Source organism: Triturus cristatus, chromosome 4_1 (assembly GCF_964204655.1).
Source record: "Triturus cristatus chromosome 4_1, aTriCri1.1, whole genome shotgun sequence".
Taxonomy (NCBI): domain Eukaryota; kingdom Metazoa; phylum Chordata; class Amphibia; order Caudata; family Salamandridae; genus Triturus; species Triturus cristatus.
Genome location: NC_140585.1, coordinates 45,429,905 through 45,448,037, shown reverse-complemented (window position 1 = coordinate 45,448,037; position 18,133 = coordinate 45,429,905). Strand labels below are relative to the sequence as shown.

Below are 18,133 nucleotides of genomic sequence, written 5' to 3'. Positions count from 1 at the left end.
TCTCTGGTCCTTCCCTATGCTTCCCAGGGCCTCCTTGATGTAAGAGAGCATCCAGGTGGAATATTTTGGCCTTATTCTCTGCTTGGGAGGTAAAACTTTGGTGAGGGGGCCCAGAGTGAGTCAGTCTATCGAGACTAGAGGACTAAATCTGTTTGCAACAGGAATGCTATACAGGGGTGGTCAACTGGGGTCCCAATTCAGGCTGAGCGTTGGCCTATCCTCCATCCTCGCACCCCTGACACTAGCAGTCCTTCTCATGGTCTGGGGGTTTAATCCTGGGGGGAAAAATGTCCCAGGCGGGCGGAGGCTATGCCCCCAGTCTCCTCTGGCATCCATACTCTAAGACAGACAACACAATCCGCGGGTCCCTGAAGTTTATAACTATACAGTCCCCGGGAACGTCTTTTGGTCTCCAGCTCACCCAACTTACCCTACGAGTGAAAAGTATTTTGTTTACATCTTTGTTTAAAAATTGCCTGTGTTTGACCAGACAAAAAATACATTTATTTTTTAGTTCATTGTAGGACTCCCTACATCCCTTTCTCACGTCTGGTACTCCTATTAATACAATAACATATGGAGTTGAAGCGGGGGGAGATTAAGACGTGGAGAAGCAATCTCTTCTGCTGAGGCTTTTTCAGAGATTGCAAGCTGTTCCCTATTCCCAGAGGTAGAGCCTTGCTGGCAGAGAGCTGATCCTGCTGCCTCTGCCGGGTATAGCCCGGGGAAGCTCTCCATGGTGTTCATGTGGGGTGCTGCCTGCAGATCATTTCTTATGGGTAAATTCTGGCAAGATGGATTTTTCCCTGGGGAATCTGCTATGTTCGAATTTGTTGGTTTGGGCCTGTTAGGATCTATCTCTTGGTTTAGGGCTGAGGTGGATAGAGTTGTGGCAGCAGATGCTATTTGCTGGACTAGCAATTTAGTTGTCTCCACCTCCTTGTGGGTTAACTCTACTTTGCCCACCCAATTATCAACTAATAGAGACAGATTGTCAACCCGGTCCGTTAATGACTTGAGTTCCTCCTTTATGATGGACCTGAACTGGGATTGTAGGTCCATCATCAAGTGTCCTACCCAGGGGGGTTGTTCATGATTAGCCTGCAGTATATCCCCTCTTCCTTCCTCCCCTATATTGCTGTTCTTTGCTCTGTTCGCTGTTGTTTTTTTCGCTTTAGTCCAGAAGTAGTCCCTTTTACTTTGGTGATGCTTGTCAAAGGTGGTTCAATGTTGGACGTTGCACAGACCTTTGCGCGTGTCCTTGGGGGTTCAGGTGTTGGATCCAGTGTTAATGGTGTAGGCGGGGACAGGCTGCAATGTTCCTGGGTGGAAGGACAGGGGGCTATAATTGGGGTTAGTGAAAGGCGCCTTTCTGTCCGCTCTATCTCCGTGGCTACAGCTCCTAATGCTCTTTGCAGCATTTTATCTATTGAGGTAGGTTGTAATGGCAATGCAGGTTGGGGAGCGGTAACTGAGTTTGGTTTGCCCATGATCGCGGATAGCAATAGTTCTGGAGGTGCTAGAGAGTAATTACTAGATGACTCAGTTACAATTCCCAGGAGGCCTGAGTTGGCGGCCTCCCACCGCTATTCGATCGAATAATACATTTACAGGTATTTCTGTCGAGAAAACGGTTGTACGGATATCGAACACACATGCAAAGTTCCCCTTGACATGCGTATTTGGTGATAGTAGACTGTACAAATTGATGGCACTAACCTTTGGTGGGCAATCCAGTGAAGAAAATGTCCTTTAGGCTCCAGAATCAAAACCAAGGGGTGTGGCCCAGCCCAGGCTCATTCAGGCTCTGACGGGCCCAGACGGGCCTGCTCTTGGCCTGGGCTTTGCACGGGCGCAGCCCGGATACGCCCGCCCCGTCCCACACTGCGGGAGGGCCACGGAGATTTTATAGCGCCTCCAGGCACGTTCGTGGCGTCAGAGGCTAGGACGCTAGGGCTACTGGAGCATGTAGTTGGGCCTTCCCCTCACGGCCTGGAATGGTCGGGTTCGGCCGTTCCCCTCACTGCAGCAGCGGTGGCTGCTACAATCGAGTCCGTGCCTTCTCATATCCCACGCTGAGGGAGGGCCACGGAGATTTTATTGCGCCTCCTGGCGCGTTCGTGGCGTCAGAGCCAAGGACGCTAGGGCTCCTGGGGCATGTAGTTGGACCGTTCCCTTCACGGCCTGGAATGGTCCGGATTCAGCCGTTCCCCTCACGGCAGCAGCAGAGGCTGCTACAACGAAGTCCGTGCCTTCTCGTGTTATCAATGCAGGGCTATCATTTACCTATTAGTGTCAAAGTTTCCACGTTAATAAAAGCTGCAGCCCCTGCAGGTAGAAGGGTGGGGCCGGGTGGAAGTGGGTGGGGGGGGGGGGGATTTCGACAAACAATGACGAGGGAAAATTAAATAAATAATTACTTTTCCCACGTTGTAGTCTGTCTAAAATCCCTTCCACCAGGCCCTACTTTTTGAGGCGCTTTGTTTCACATATATAGCGTCCCTTGCAATGCTCTATTTCACCAGTAGAGGGGGGCATTTGACCAGAGAAATGACGTTGGACATTGCCGTTTCCACCTTAGGCTGGCAAAAAGTCCCTTAGCGGTGGAAGAAACCTGCCCTGCGGGGAACTTAGAAACTCTGCCCCCTGCACATGTGGGTGGGTTTCCCTTACTTTACACTTAGCCCCCCACCCCCAGCCCCACCAGAGACCTGCTGCACCCATCAGACGCAGAGCCCGACGCTCTCTTGTCATAATTATAGTCTTCAAAAACGGAGATAGGAACATGGATGTGGTAAAGACTTGTTTCCAAAATCTAAATTCCCCCACGCCGCACAGAAGAAATTACATCTCTTATTTAAGTTTTGGACGTTGTATCTAGCGCACACTCGACACTAAGGCATTGCAGCGCTTTACATGAGCACCGGTTACATTACACAGGATGGCACGTGAACAGGTCCCGTATCTGGGAGCCGAGGTACAGAGGGACGTCACCGGCACCCTCCCTCTTCCTAGCGATCCCGCCCCCTCCAGGGCCCTCGCTGCACCCTGGGATCCCTCCTCCTGCATAAAGGGAGGACAGGGGAGCGGGAGGGAGAGAGGTACCTGTCCTGTCCTGTGAGGGGAGACGCACCTGTCCTGGGAGTTGAGACGTCAGAGTCCCGGTCCAGCGAGACATCCTCTCCATCACTCTGAGGAGGGCGCACAGGTGAGCAGTGAGGGGCCTGCGGCTGTGTCCCTCCTCACACCGCAGGGGGTCTGTGCTGCGCGGCTGCTGACAGCTCACAATCTCCCTTGGTTTTTTAGACTTTAGGCACGTTGATTTCTGGGACTTTTTAACTCGGGTTATTTACTGGCTCCGTTTTACCCCACCACAGGGATGTCAGATGATTTGTAAGTGACCTGCCTAAAGCTGTAAATGTAGTGCTTATTTGATGGCATGTTGAGGGAGATGACCTCCGTATTTCACTGGATCCCCACTTTCCAACACTCCCAAAGTAAGCCGAAGACTCCTGATTAATTTTGTTAGACTCCTTAAAAGTTTCGTTTTTTTCCATATGCATTTTACACCAAAATTTCGTTTTTTTCTAAATGCATTTTACACCAAAGTTTTTCTTTTTTCCAATGCATTTTACACCAATGCAAGTTATCAGGAAAGTACAGTTGTCCTCTCTTTTAAACACCCTAAGTTTTATTAAGTATTGACATTTGTACTTGAATCATATGTACTTCCAGTACATACTTATTTCAGTACACACACATTTCCAGACAGGCCTGCTCTCTCCTTGAGCACAGGGAAGTAAAACACCATAAACGGCATTATGCCAACATTTGGAAGCAAGAAAGAGGGACGTTTAAAAAAAAAATCAGAGGAATTTATTTTACTTGCATTGATTTGGAGGCAATTTTAGGGAGGAGACAGCAAAAATGTGGTTTAAAAAATCGTGAGTCACCCTGCTGTGACATGTGTGTTGGCACGTATGACATGGGTAGAAATGGAAGTGCATGCAAATATTCTTCAAGCGCAGAAACACTTTGGCAATGGGGCCTACATGCATGGGGTGCTATCTAGCACTGTAAGTGGGATAAAGTTTGAGAGGGTACTCTAAAAAAAGGCATGGGCAAAGAAGTATAACTAAGAATATTTGATTAGAGGTGGCACCTTAGTAATACGAAGCACCCTGTATATATAATTATAATACTTTCATCAGCTTCATCCCAATTATTATCAGGGAGAAAAATGCAAGTACTCCCGAGGCCGGGCTTACATCCCCCACCCTCCAAAAAAAGTAACAGTGGGGAGCCACGGGCAATGGCCAATGAGTCAAGGGAGCTGTGGTTCAAAAAAGTTTTTGAACCACTGTCGTACCAGGACGCACTGCCCCAGACCTCTTCTTCTCTTCTGCAGTGCATTGTTTTCAGGTGCATCAGTTCAACCGAAATGAGCCAGGACTACAATTCCCAGAATGCACAAGGTTGTTATTGTGTCTTCATGAAACACAACTGGTGCCATGTAAAGCGCTCTGATACCCTATTTGAGTCAAGTTTGCGCTATATAAAACTCCATAAATATATGAATAAATGAAAGCCAGGCTTGGTCTCTTTGATGAAATGGAGTCCTCGGGGACTTTACTTTTACCATTGTAAGCATGGCCTCAAAAACCCACTGTTTCTGTTGTGCAGCACGTGACACGGTGTACAGAAGACCCTGAACATGTCATCTGGTCTGTAATGGACACCTGAAGGCACCACAAACCCACTGAGATGGCAGTCTGTGCGCTATACAAATGCCAATAACATAGGAAGTGGCGGATTCATTGTCAATACAATCGATATTGTTCCTGTTCTGACTCCACCCGTAGGATTTCAAAGTGGGTGCCTTCTTTATGGCAAACGTGTGGCGAACGTAAGCATTTGGAAATGCCGTCATGATAGTTATTAAGATTTTTGGTGGCCATTTTATGCTCAATTGTTTTGGGTCATTAATTTGATGCCGTATAAATCAGATTACGTTCATTCATTGATCCAGGGTCTTCAGTCCACATACGAACATTTCGTCCTGAAGATGGGCTTATAGACGTTAGCACAAGACAAGAACGAAACGTCGAAATTTTACCCATTTTTATGTATAAATGATCTTTCTGGAAATGTTCAATATATATTCAATGATATTCTCCTTATCCATAGACATTTGAAATGGGTTGACAACAAAAGTGTTTGAGAAAATAATTGTCATGAAAAATAATTTATCTCAGTCACTTTTGTATTTATGTGAGTTGTATGGTGTACCCTTATTTATAAACAGAATTTTCTACATAAATTTGCACTTAAAAGTATACACTAGGTTTTGCATTTTTTACATCTCCTTTGTCAATATATTCGCTTTGAATAAATATAATTAATTTTGTTGATTTTGTTGATTTAGTTGCTGAGTTCTCACCTGTTTGTTTAGGAAGTGCGTGCGGTTTGGAAGCTTAGCTTGTTGTAGAGACCGTGCTATTCACTGGGCACCCTTGCCCGTTCGTGTATTTCACTCGGGTGTGGTGTAGTGTTATGATAACAAGTTATTGCATTTACACATTTCTATGCTCAGAAAGAAAAGAGAGGTGCACACAGTTTTCTAAGAAAAAGAAAGGTATCTATTATACAATATTTTGCAGTGTAGGCCTTTTAAAGTTCATACCTTACAGCACAAACCTCAACTTCGGACTCATTTTCATAAGACTTGCCTTTGAGGTACAGCTGAACTCTGTTACTGTGGTCAGTGCAGTAGAGGGCACCCCTCCCTGCTTCCAAATTGGTATTCCCTGGATGCTGTGTCATTAGGGGGTCTTCCTTCTAGGGCAGCATCTGCAGAGGACCCCAGCTATTACTCTTAGTCATTCCTTTGATTGTAACAATCATTACAAATCAACTGTTCCCACCTGCACTTCCCTTCACTGTTCCCACCTGCACTTCCCTTCACTGTTCCCACCTGCCCTCCAGTGCGTGGTCCTGCTCGGCCTAGATTGGTCCCCCACTGCTTCCCTGGTCCAGCCTGCCCTTCAGTGTCTGGTCCTGATTGCCCTAGACTGGCCCCTCACTGCTTCCCTAGACAGCGCTGCACTCCTTCCCTGCACTGGTCCAGCCTGGCCTCCAGTCCTGGTCCTGCTGGTCCTGACTGGTCCCGCACTCCTTCCCTAGACTAATCCCTCACTCCTTCCCTAGGCTGGTCCCGCACTCCTGCCCAAGGCTGGTCCCGCACTCCTGCCCTAGTCTGGTCCTGCACTCCTGACCTACACTGGTCCCGCACTCCTGCCCTAGACTGGTCCTGCACTCCTGCCCTAGACTGGTCCTGCATTCCTGCCCTACACTGGTCCCGCACTCCTTCCTTAGACTGGCTGCGCACTTCTGCCCTAGGCTGGTCCCGCACTCCTTCCCTAGGCTGGTCCCGCACTCCTGCCCTAGGCTGGTCCCGCACTCCTGACCTACACTGGTCCCGCACTCCTGCCCTAGACTGGTCCTGCACTCCTGCCCTAGACTGGTCCCTCACTCCTTCCTTAGGCTGGCTGCGCACTTCTGCCCTAGGCTGGTCCCGCACTCCTGCCCTAGGCTGGTGCTGCACTCCTTCCCTGGTCCAGCCTGGCCTCCAGTGCCTGGTCCCGCTCACCGTGTCTGGTCCCGCACTCCTTCCCCAGGCTAGTCCCACATTCCTTTCCTAGTCTGGTCCTACACTCCTCCCCTGCACTGGTCCAGCCTGCCCTCTAGTGCCTGGTCCTGCTTGCCCTGACTGGTCCCTCACTCCTTCCCTGCAATGGTCCAGCCTGGCCTCCAGTCCTGGTCCTGCTGGCCCTGACTGGTCCCACACTCCTTCCCTAGACTGGTCCCGCACTCCTTCCCTAGGCTGGTCCCGCACTCCTTCCCTAGACTGCGCTGCACTCCTTCCCTGCAATGGTCCAGCCTGGCCTCCCGTCCTGGTCCTGCTGGCCCTGACTGGTCCTGCACTCCTTCACTAGGCTGGCTGCGCACTTCTGCCCTAGGCTGGTCCCGCACTCCTGCCCTAGACTTGTCCCGCACTCCTGCCCTAGACTGGTCCTGCATTCCTACCCTAGACTGGTCCCGCACTCCTTCCCTAGGCTGATCCTGCACTCCTTTCCCAGGCTGGTCCCGCACTCCTTCCCTAGGCTGGTCCCACACTCCTTCCCTAGGCTGGTCCCACACTCCTTCCCGAGGATGGTCCCGCACTCCTGCCCTAGACTGGTCCTGCATTCCTGCCCTAGACTGGTCCCGCACTCCTTCCCTAGGCTGATCCTGCACTCCTTCCCCAGGCTGGTCCCGCACTCCTTCCCTAGGCTGGTCCCACACTCCTTCCCTAGGCTGGTCCCACACTCCTTCCCGAGGATGGTCCAGCACTCCTTCCCTGGTCCTGCTTGCCCTAGACTGGTCCTGCACTCCTGCCCTAGACTGGTCCCGCGCTCCTTCCCCAGGCTGGTCCAGCACTCCTTCCCTAGGCTTTCCCATACTCCTTCCCTAGGCTGATCCTGCACTCCTTCCCTAGGCTGATCCTGCACTCCTTCCCCAGGCTGGTCCCGCACTCCTTCCCCAGGCTGGTCCAGCACACCTTCCCTAGGCTTTTCCCATACTACTTCCCTAGGCTGGTCTTGCTCTCCTTCTCTAGACTGGTCCCACACTCCTTCCCTAGGCTGGTCCCACACTCCTTCCCTAGGCTGGTCCCACACTCCTTCCCGAGGATGGTCCCGCACTCCTTCCCTGGTCCTGCTCGCCCTAGACTGGTCCTGCACTCCTGCCCTAGACTGGTCCAGCACTCCTTCCCTAGGTTTTTCCCATACTCCTTCCCTAGGCTGATCCTGCACTTCTTCCCTAGGCTGGTCCCACATTCCTTCCCTAGGCTGGTCCCACACTCCTGCCCTAGGCTGGTCCCACACTCCTGCCCTAGGCTGGTCCCACACTCCTTCCCTAGGCTTGTCCTGCACTCCTTCCCCAGGCTGGTCCCACACTCCTTGCCTAGGCTGGTCCCACACTCCTTCCCTAGGCTGGTCCCACACTCCTTCCCTAGGCTGGTCCCGCACTCCTTTCCTAGACTGTTATTAGAAATGGGGGTCTCTAATTGACAAGGGTTTGCACCTTTTCCCAAGTAGGGACCCTTCCTTCTAGTCAGGATAAGGGAGTTACATTCCTAAAATAACCCCTGCTCACCCCCTTGGTAGCTTGGCACGAGCAGTCAGGCTTATCTTAGAGGCAGTGTGTAAAGCATTTGCACCTAACCAACAGTAATACAGTGTAAGCACTACAAAAGGACACCACACCAGTTTAGAAAAATATCCAATATTTTTATATACTTAAGACAAGACCAAAAACGATAAAAATCCACAATACAGTACTTAGAAATCTTCAGTTATCAAAATAACCTTGAAAACAGTTCCTTGAAGTTGATAGCTCCCTCTGGGGCTATGACAGCGTTGTGAACAAACAAATTCAAACAGTCGCGGGCCAGCTACGGTGTCGGGAGACCCACAAAATAGTACCTTTAGAAATGCAGGGTGTCAGTGACCTCTTACTGAGCTTCCGAAAGCACGGCGTCCGCAGGCGTCGGTTCCGGAGGTCTGTGCAGAAGTCATCGGGCCCTTGAAGTCGCATGCATTGCAGATCGAAGTTCTCGCGGTTAAAGTCAAGAGCGCTGGCGTTGGCAGGCTTCGGGTGCTACGAAGCGAAGTGCAGCGGTGCGGCATTCGAATCCCTCAGGTCGCGGTGCGAGCAGCGGCTTGGTGGTGGCGTCAGATGGCGTCCTCGGTGAGACCAGGGTTGCATTGCGGCGGTGCCCTCAGCAGTGCCTTCAGGACACAGAGTCGGCAGCGAAGTGATGCGGTGCTCGTCACGATGCTGGCAGGTCACGGTGCTGAATCGCTGTCGTCAGCTGAAGAACTGAAGTCGATATCACCGGCGTCGTTAAGCCAAGGCTGAGGTGTGGGATGAGGGCGGTGCGTCGTGTAACCTTACTAGCAGTGCCCTCGAACCAGGGTGCAGACAGCGGCATCGATTTCGGCATGGAGCATTGTCGTTGGGGACACCAAAGCAGCATCGCGAAGCGAGGCTGTGCGGAGTGCGGTACCCACAGGTCTCGGTGCAAGCAGCGGCTTGGTGTCGGCGGCATCAGCAGGTATCGTCAGTGAGACCAGGGTTGCGTTGCGGCAGTGCCCTCTGCAGTGCCTTCAGGACACGGTGTCGGCAGCAGCATCGTAGACGCTGTTGGTGGCTTTTTCTTCTGTTGCAGCACAAAATGCATAGTCCCCAGTTCTGAGGGCATAAGAACTTGAAGTCTTTGCTGTTCCTGAGACTTCTTGAACAGGGGGCAAGCTCTACCTCAAGCCCTTGGAGAAACTCACAAAAATAGATTGCAGAAAGTTCAGTCCAATCCTTTCACTTCCCAAGACAGAAGCAGCCACTGCAGGCCAACACAGCAAAGCACTCAGCAAAGTGGTAGTTCCTCCTCACAGCTTCTCCAGCTATTCTTCTTGGCAGTCTTCTTGGTCCAAAAGAGTTCTAAAGTTCTGGGCCCCGGTATTTATACCCAAAATTCCTTTGTTCTCTAAGGCAGAGAGTGTCTGTGCTTAGTCCAAACCAGTGTGGTCCTCTCTGGCTCAGCTTTCCAGCAGTAGGTGGAGACAGCATTGTCCAAGGCAGACAGGGTCTATTCAGGTGCAAAGGAAATCTCCTCCCACCACTCTAAATGCAGATCGGGCCTATTCAGGTGCTAGTGAAAACTCCTCCCACTACTCTGATTGCAGCCCAGGTCTATTCAGCCCGTCCCTGACCCATTTATACTCTCTGTAGCCACTGCTCCTCCCAAACCCCTGTCATTCCAAAGCCAGACAGCCAGACACATCCTAGCAGAGGCACACAGGATGGCTAAGCAAGAAAATACCTGCTTTATAAAAGTGGTATTTTCAAACACAGAATGTAAAAATCACATTTGCTATAAGATGCATCTTTACATTCTGAGTACAGACATACTAAACTTTATTTTCCTTTCTGTTCCCGATGGGAAGTTATATTTATAAGATGTTATAGATTAACTCCCATGCTTTCCTATGGGCCAGATAGCCTTTGAATAGTGAAAAACGAAATTGGCAGTAATTCGCAATAAGGACATGCCACACACACCAGGGCATGTCCTACCTTTCTCATACACTGCACCCTGCCCACAGGGGTACCTTGGGCCTACCTTAGGTGTGACTCACATGTAAGAAAAGGGAAGGTTAGGGCCTGGCAAGTGTGTGCACTTGCCAAGTCGACATGGAAGTCCCAGACTGCACACAGGCTCTGCAATGGCAGGCCAGGGTTACATTTCAGGGCGACTTCTGTGGGTGGCACAACCAGCACTGCACACCCACAAGTAGCATTTGATTTACAGGCCCTGGCACACTCAGTGCACTTTACTAGGGACTAACAAGTAAATCAGATATGCCAGTCATGGAAACACCAATCCATAACTCAATTTACACAGAGAGCATATGCACTTTAGCCCAGAGTCCTAAAACCAACAACAGCAGGTCAGGAATAAATAGGAGGAAGAAGCAACATGTTTGGGGATAACCCTGCAAAAAGGGCCATTTCCAACAGCTGTCCTTCTTTAGGCTGGTCCCGCACTCCTTCCCTAGGCTGTCCTTCCCTAGGCTGGTTCGGCATTCCTTCCTAAGGCTGTCCGCCCCTAGGCTGGTCCCGCACTCCTGCCCTAGGCTGGTCCCGCACTCCTGCCCTAGGCTGGCCCTGCACTCCTTCCCTAGGCTGGTCCCACACTCCTTACCCTAGGCTGGTCCCGCACTCCTTCCCTAGGCTGTCCTTCCCTAGGCTGGTTCGGCATTCCTTCCTAAGGCTGTCCGCCCCTAGACTGGTCCCGCACTCCTGCCCTAGGCTGGTCCTGCACTCCTGCCCTAGGCTGGTCCCACACTCCTTCCCTAGGCTGGTCCCGCACTCCTTCCCTAGGCTGTCCTTCCCTAGGCTGGTTCGGCATTCCTTCCTAAGGCTGTCCGCCGCAAGGCTGGTCCTGTACTCCTGCCCTAGGCTGGTCCTGCACTCCTGCCCTAGGCTGGTCCTGCACTCCTTCCCTAGGCTGGTCCCACACTCCTTCCCCAGGTTGGTCCTGCACTCCTTCCCCAGGCTGGTCCTGCACTCCTTCCCTAGGCTGGTCCCACACTCCTTCCCTAGGCTGGTCCCACACTCCTTCCCCAGGCTGGTCCTGCACTCCTTCCCTAGACTGGTCCCGCACTCCCTCCCTAGGCTGGTCCCGCACTCCTTCCCTAGGCTGGTCCCGCACTCCTTCCCTAGGCTGGTCCCACACTCCTGCCCTAGGCTGGTCCTTTACTCCTTCCCTAGGCTGGTCCCACACTCCTTCCCTAGGCTGGTCCCACACTCCTTCCCCAGGCTGGTCCTGCACTCCTGCCCTAGGCTGATCCCGCACTACTTTCCTAGGCTGGTCCCACACTCCTTCCCCAGGCTGGTCTCGCACTCCTTCCCTAGGCTGGTCCCACACTCCTTCCCTAGGCTGGTCCTGCACTCCTGCCCTTGGCTGATCCCGCACTCCTTTCCTAGACTGGTCCCGCACTCCTTCCCTAGGCTGGTCCCGCACTCCTTCCCTAGGCTGGTCCCACACTCCTTCCCTAGGCTGGTCCTGCACTCCTGCCCTTGGCTGATCCCGCACTCCTTTCCTAGACTGGTCCCGCACTCCTTCCATAGGCTGGTCCCGCACTCCTTCCCTAGGCTTGTCCCACATTCCTTTCCTAGGCTGGTCCCGCACTCCTTCCCTAGGCTGGTCCCGCACTCCTTCCCTAGGCTGGTCCCACACTCCTTCCCTAGGCTGGTCCCACACTCCTTCCCTAGGCTGATCCCACACTCCTTACCTAGGCTGGTCCCGCACTCCTTCCCTAGGCTGGTCCCGCACTCCTTCCCTAGGCTGGTCCCGCACTCCTTCCCTAGGCTGGTCCCGCACTCCTTCCCTAGGCTGGTCCCACACTCCTTCCCTAGGCTGGTCCCACACTCCTGCCCTAGGCTGGTCCCACACTCCTGCCCTAGGTTGGTCCCACACTCATACCCTAGGCTGGTCCTGCACTCATGCCCTAGGCTGGTCCCGCACTCCTTCTCCAGACTGGTCCCGCACTCCTTCCCTAGGCTGGTCCCGCACTCCTTCCACAGACAGGTCCCACACTCCTTCCCCAGGCTGGACCCACACTACTTCCCTAGGCTGGTCCCACACTCCTTCCCTAGGCTGGTCCCATACAACTTCCCTAGGCTGGTCCCGTACTCCTTCCCTAGGTTGGTCCCGCACTCCTTCCCTAGGCTGGTCCTGCACTCCTTCCCTAGGCTGGTCCCGCACTCCTTCCCTAGGCTGGTCCCACACTCCTTCCCTAGACTGGTCCCTCACTGCTTCCCTTCACTGGTCCAGCCTGCCAACCATGGACTGCTCCTGCTCTCTCTGGGCTGTTCCTGCACTTGGCCCCCAGTCCTTCCCTAGACTGGTCCTGCACTCCTTCCCTGCACTGGTCTAGCCTGTCGTCCAGTGCCTTGTCCTTCTTGCCCTGACTTGTCCCGCACTCCTTCCCTAGACTGGCCCTGCACTCCTTCCCTGCACTGGTCTAGCCTGTCATCCAGTGCCTGGTCCTTCTTGCCTTGACTTGTCCTGCACTCCTTCCCTAGACTGGTCCTGCACTCCTTCCTTGCACTGGTCCAGCCTGTCCTCCAGTGCCTGGTCCTGCTTGCCCTAGGCTGGTCCCTTACTCCTTCCCTAGGCTGGTCCCGCACTCCTGCCCTAGGCTGGTCCCGCACTCCTTACCCTAGACTGGTCCCGCACTCCTGCCCTAGGCTGGTCCCGCACTCCTTACCCTAGACTGGTCCCGCACTCCTTCCCTAGGCTGGTCCTGCACTCCTTCCCTAGATTGGTCCTGCACTCCTTCCCTGGTGCAGCCTGGCCTCTAGTGTCTGGTCCTACTTGCCCTAGGCTGGTCCCTCACTCCCTCCCTAGGCTGGTCCCACACTCCTACCCTAGACTGGTCCTACACTCCTTCCCTAGACTGGTCCTGAACTCCTTCCATAGACTGGTCCCGCACTGCTTCCCTAGACTGGTCTTGCACTCCTTCCCTGCACTGGTCCAGCCTGCCAACCATTGACAGGTCCTACTTGCCCTAGGCTGGTCCCACACTCCTTCCCTAGACTGGTCCTGCACTCCTTCCCTAGGCTGGTCCCACACTCCTTCCCTAGACTGGTCCCACACTCCTTCCCTAGGCTCGTCCAGCCTGCCAACCATTGACAGGTCCTGCTCGCCCTAGGCTGTTTTGATTCCTCAGTGAGGCTAGGGTATGCCAGGGAGTAAGTAATAAATAGTCTCAGATAAATCAGTGTTATTTCTAGAACTCTTCTTTCTGCTACAACACATTATAACCTTCACCAGTTCAGATGTCTTCCTCTGCATCCTGGTACCTGTAGTCCTGATTCTGTAATGGACTATGCATGCTCTTCTCCTGCGTTCTGGTACTTGTATTCTTACATCTGCATTCTGGTACCTGTAGTTCTGATTCTGTAATGGGACAAGCATGCTCTCCCTCTGCATCCTGGTACTTGTGGTTTGATTCTGTAATGGGAGATGCATGCTCTTGCTCTGCATTCTGGTACCTGTAGTCCTTATTCTGTAATGGGATAGGCATGCCCTCTCACGATTTGCTCCCTGTGCTTTCATGCCCTCTACCAGGGGGCCAAATTGTGGGGCTTTAAAGTGTGCTAATAATTTTTGGACCCTCCACTGAATGCATATACTTACTTTCAGCCATTTGGATTCTATTTTCAAATTGCCATCCACTCCCAATCCATGCCAGCTTTTGTGGAAGCCAGCCTGCTCATGCTTGAAACTCCATTAACTATAGTCCCCTGCTCACTGCTCCGTCTCCACCCCTGCAGCCCAAGGAAAGGTGGAGGAATTCAGCTCAGCTCAGATCTGCAACTATGTAGGTACGCGTAGCTGTTTGAAGGACCCAATTATAATATCCGGAATTGCTATTGGAGGCCACATCTATTGAGTATTTTGGACTACACTGTGGGGTTATCACCTCTTACGGTGGCTGACTACGTCTCTCATTCAGAGACTACATAACATACAGAAGATATAAGGCTCGGCAATATACCAATTATATAATTCGTGATTTTACCACTGCTATTGTCCTACACTGACCTAGATAAGTTACGCTGAAGTCACACGTATATTTTATTATTTGAAAACAAAGTATAGTGACATTCATCCTCGATAAAGACTCCGTTGTTCCAGTCTTGGACCTGGAATTTTTAATACAGGAAACTTGTTCCCCCTGTTCATTTGCCTGTGTGACACTGTGCCCAATTTGGATATGGTCCTGATGAAGGTGGTTCACGTGTTGTGTTAACCCACCGAAACGCGCGTCGACCTCGTGTGTCCTGACCTTGTTTCTTTCATCTTAGTGAAAACAGTTATCATCATGTGTTTCCCTCTAAATCCAGATGTGTATAGGTGTCTTGTAAGAGTGTGAATGATTGTGAGGAATAAATGAGTTGAAAAGAAGATTTGTTATTTAATTGGGGGCAACAATATTGTATCTAACCTTGCATGACTAATTGACTTCATGTACATACATTATTATAAAAAAAGGAAAAAATTGTTTTTTATCTTTTAAAAAAAATGGCATTTAATGCATTGGTAGAAGGAAAAAAGAAGTTAATGAAAATAATAAATATAACTTCATAAAACTAAATGTGTAATGTTATAAATATTTGGCATATATTGATACTCATACCATATTCAATCTTTTGAAAAATAAATATAGGTCAAATATAGGTCATAGGGCAGTGCTCTTCGGTCCAGTTCCCCTCTTACTCCCAGACCTCATTTGCCTCTTAGAGGGGGTCCCTTGCTCTCTGATACTATTCCTTGTTCCTGAACTAGCACTGCTTGCAGTCCTTTCTCGACTCCTGATTCCTGGGCTGCAGCTATTCCTTGTTCCTGATTAGCACTGCTTGCAGTCCTCTCGCGACTCCTGATTCCTGGGCTGCATCTATTCTTTATTCCTGATTAGCACTGCTTGCAGTGCTCTCTCGACTCCTTGATTCCTGGGCTGCAGCTATTCCTTGTTCCTGAATTAGCACTGCCTGCAGTGCGCTCTTGACTCCTTGATTCCGGAGCTGCAACTATTCCTTGTTCCTGAACTAGCACTTCTTGCAGTGCTCTCTCGACCCCTTGATTCCCGGGCTGTAGCTATTCCTTGTTCATGATTAGCACTGCTTGCAGTGCTCTCTCGACTCCTTCATTCCTGGGCTGCAGCTATTCCTTGTTCCTGATTAGCACTGTTTGCAGTGCTCTCTCAACTCCTTGATTCCTGAGCTGCAACTATTCCTTGTTCCTGATTAGCACTGCTTGCAGTGCACTTGTCTCATTGATTTCTGAGCTGCAACTAATCTTTGTTCCTGATTAGCACTGCTTGCAGTGCTTCCCAGATTCCTTGATTCCTGATCTATTGCTATTCCTTGTTCCTAAACTAGCACTGCCTTCAGAACTTGCCGTGATTCCAGAGCTTAGCCAAGTCCTTGTTTCTGAACTAGCACTGCCTTCAGAGCTTGTCTTGATTCCTGGGCTCAGCTAAGTCCTTGTTTCTGAACTAGCACTGCCTTCGGAGCTTGCAGTGATTCCAGAGCTTAGCCAAGTCCTTGTTTCTGAACTAGCACTGCCTTCAGAGCTTGCCTTGATTCCTGGGCTTAGCTAAGTCCTTATTTCTGAACTAGCACTGCCTTCAGAGCTTGCCTTGATTCCTGGGCGTAGCTAAGTCCTTGTTTCTGAACTAGCACTGCCTTCAGAGCTTGTCTTGATTCCTGGGCGTGGCTAAGTCCTTGTTTCTGAACTAGCACTGTGTGAGACCAGCCTCGTGGCGTGGGCCCTCCCGACCAGCAAGCCACCCTGCAAACCACACCGATCCCCGATGTCACAGACTTCCGGCCACCATGGCCCAACATCCCGATGGCTGGCCAGACCCCAACACGCATGCCCCGCCGAGAGAGAGAGAAACCCCCCCAAGCCAGACCGGAAGGCGCCGTCCCTGTCACACCTCTGGTCTCTTCCCCAAGGAAGGTTTCGATCGGCCACCAGGCCCCCAGTGAGCGGCGCCTCGCCTGCTGGGTGTCTGGAGTCCCTCCCAGACCCACCTGAACAGATCAAAGGACCGAGCGACAGGAAGTCCTGACACACCGCCCCCAGGCACCAAGACCCCTCTCGGCGAGGACTCTGGACTTCAAAAAGGAGGGGGAGTATAACAAGGGGTGCTGAAGGGACGGGAGGCAGAGAAGACCTGGACTGACGAGAGCCTGCTGACCTGGTCGCGGCTCGATCGCTCCCCGAACCTAAGAACGCTACCCGAACTCTGAACCATCTGAGCCCTGCTGACGCTGTCGCGGCTCCCCGAACTCTGAACCATCTGAGCCCTGCTGACGCTGTCGCGGCTCCCCGAACTCTGAACCATCTGAGCCCTGCTGACGCTGTCGCGGCTCCCCGAACTCTGAACCATTTGAGCCCTGCTGACGCTGTCGCGGCTCCCCGAACTCTGAACCATCTGAGCCCTGCTGACGCTGTCGCGGCTCCCCGAACTCTGAACCATCTGAGCCCTGCTGACGCTGTCGTGGCTCCCCGAACTCTGAACCATTTGAGCCCTGCTGACACGGTCGTGGCTCCCCGACTCCGAAACCACCTGTGCCTGCTGAGTGACTCGCGGCACTCTCCTCCAAGGGAATCGGCAGAGATTGCCGAGAGAAGCAACATCCCCCAGCTCGAGGATTGAGAGCTGTGCGCAGGATACTCCGCAGAGACACTGAACTCAAAGACTGTCCCGCTACCCCCTTACCCCCCAGCACGAGACGGCCGCTGCTTGTGGGGCTGATTCCATACTTGCATTTCGGATCATAAAGGTCCCTTACGTCTACGATAAAGTATACTGTCTTACGAAGAACTACCGTGTGGTGTCCCTCTGTCAGAGAGTGCAAGCTCAGTGTGTGCGATCCTAGGTACGAGACCCTTTAAGGAAGGGCCTCCCCGCCCTTGCTCGGCCTAACTCTGGGAGAGGTGGGTCAACGGGTGGTCAGGAACGCATTCCGAAGCCTCCCCCGGAGAACGCCTTCCAACATTTGGTGGCAGCGACGGGATCCGAGCCGACACCTAGAGATCGTGCAGTAAACGACTGACCCACTACCAGGAAAAAAATGGAAGGAGAAACCTCCCTAGGTGCCGCAGGTACCAACACAAGCCCGACATTTCGAGAGGACCAGTTGGAATATTATACGCACCGAGAATTAAAACAATTCTGCAAAGTCCTTCGAATCGCTACCACCGGCTTAAGCACGAAAGAGGATTTCCAGGGAGCATTGAAGACCTGGGTCGAGGCAGGAGCTTCCCGGGCCCAAACAGAAGGAGAGCCGCCAAACGAACCACGAAGCATCCCGGGGAGGAGCAGCGCCCCAGAGGGGGGCCAATCCCCGGAGAAGCTAGCGGACCGAGAAAGGGGCTGCAACCACGAACTAGAGCTAGCAAGACTGAAAATCGAGGGAGAGCTAAAACTGGCCGAGAAGAAACTGGCAGTAGAACAATTACGCCTGCAAGGAGAACTCGAGGTAAAGAAACGACAGAGAGAACACGAAGAAAGAAAACTCCAACTAGAACACGAACGCAGCCTGAAAGAGATCGACCTCAAGGCTAAAAGTGAGGAGGCCAGACCCTCGGGAAATCAACCCCTCTCCTCCGTCGTGGAACCAAAGGTCCACATCCCCAAGGATGTGGTGAAAGAATATTACAAGAACGACGACATCCAGCAATGGTTCAAGGCCTACGAAGTTGCCATGACCTCCCACCGGGTCCCGCAGAAAGACTGGGGGGCTGGGTTGTGGGGCCGGTTCCTGAGCGAGGGGAGAGGCACCCTGCTAGACCTGCCCTCCACGGTGCTGAACTCCTACAGTCACATGAAAGAGGCCCTAGTAGCCAGATATGGGCTCATCCCCGAAATGTACCGGCAACGGTTTCGAGACTGCAAAAAGATACCCGGTACCACATGGGTGGAGTACGTGAACTTTTACAGCCGGGCCT

The 18,133-nt window shown here is 52.2% G+C and overlaps 1 protein-coding gene across 2 annotated transcripts in view; it reads left to right on the top strand.

Annotated features, from left to right (window-relative positions):
- The first annotated feature begins 3,011 nt into the window (after window positions 1-3,011).
- LOC146839433 (transmembrane protein 176B-like) overlaps window positions 3,012-18,133 on the top strand; it is an 89,170-nt gene continuing 74,048 nt past the window's right edge. Inside the window, exon 1 of one of the 2 annotated variants that reach the window (XM_085651483.1) lies at window positions 3,012-3,208. The gene's annotated coding sequence lies outside the window, so the exon portion shown is untranslated. The remainder of the gene's footprint in view (window positions 3,209-18,133) is intronic. The other variant, XM_085651484.1, reaches the window with a different exon arrangement.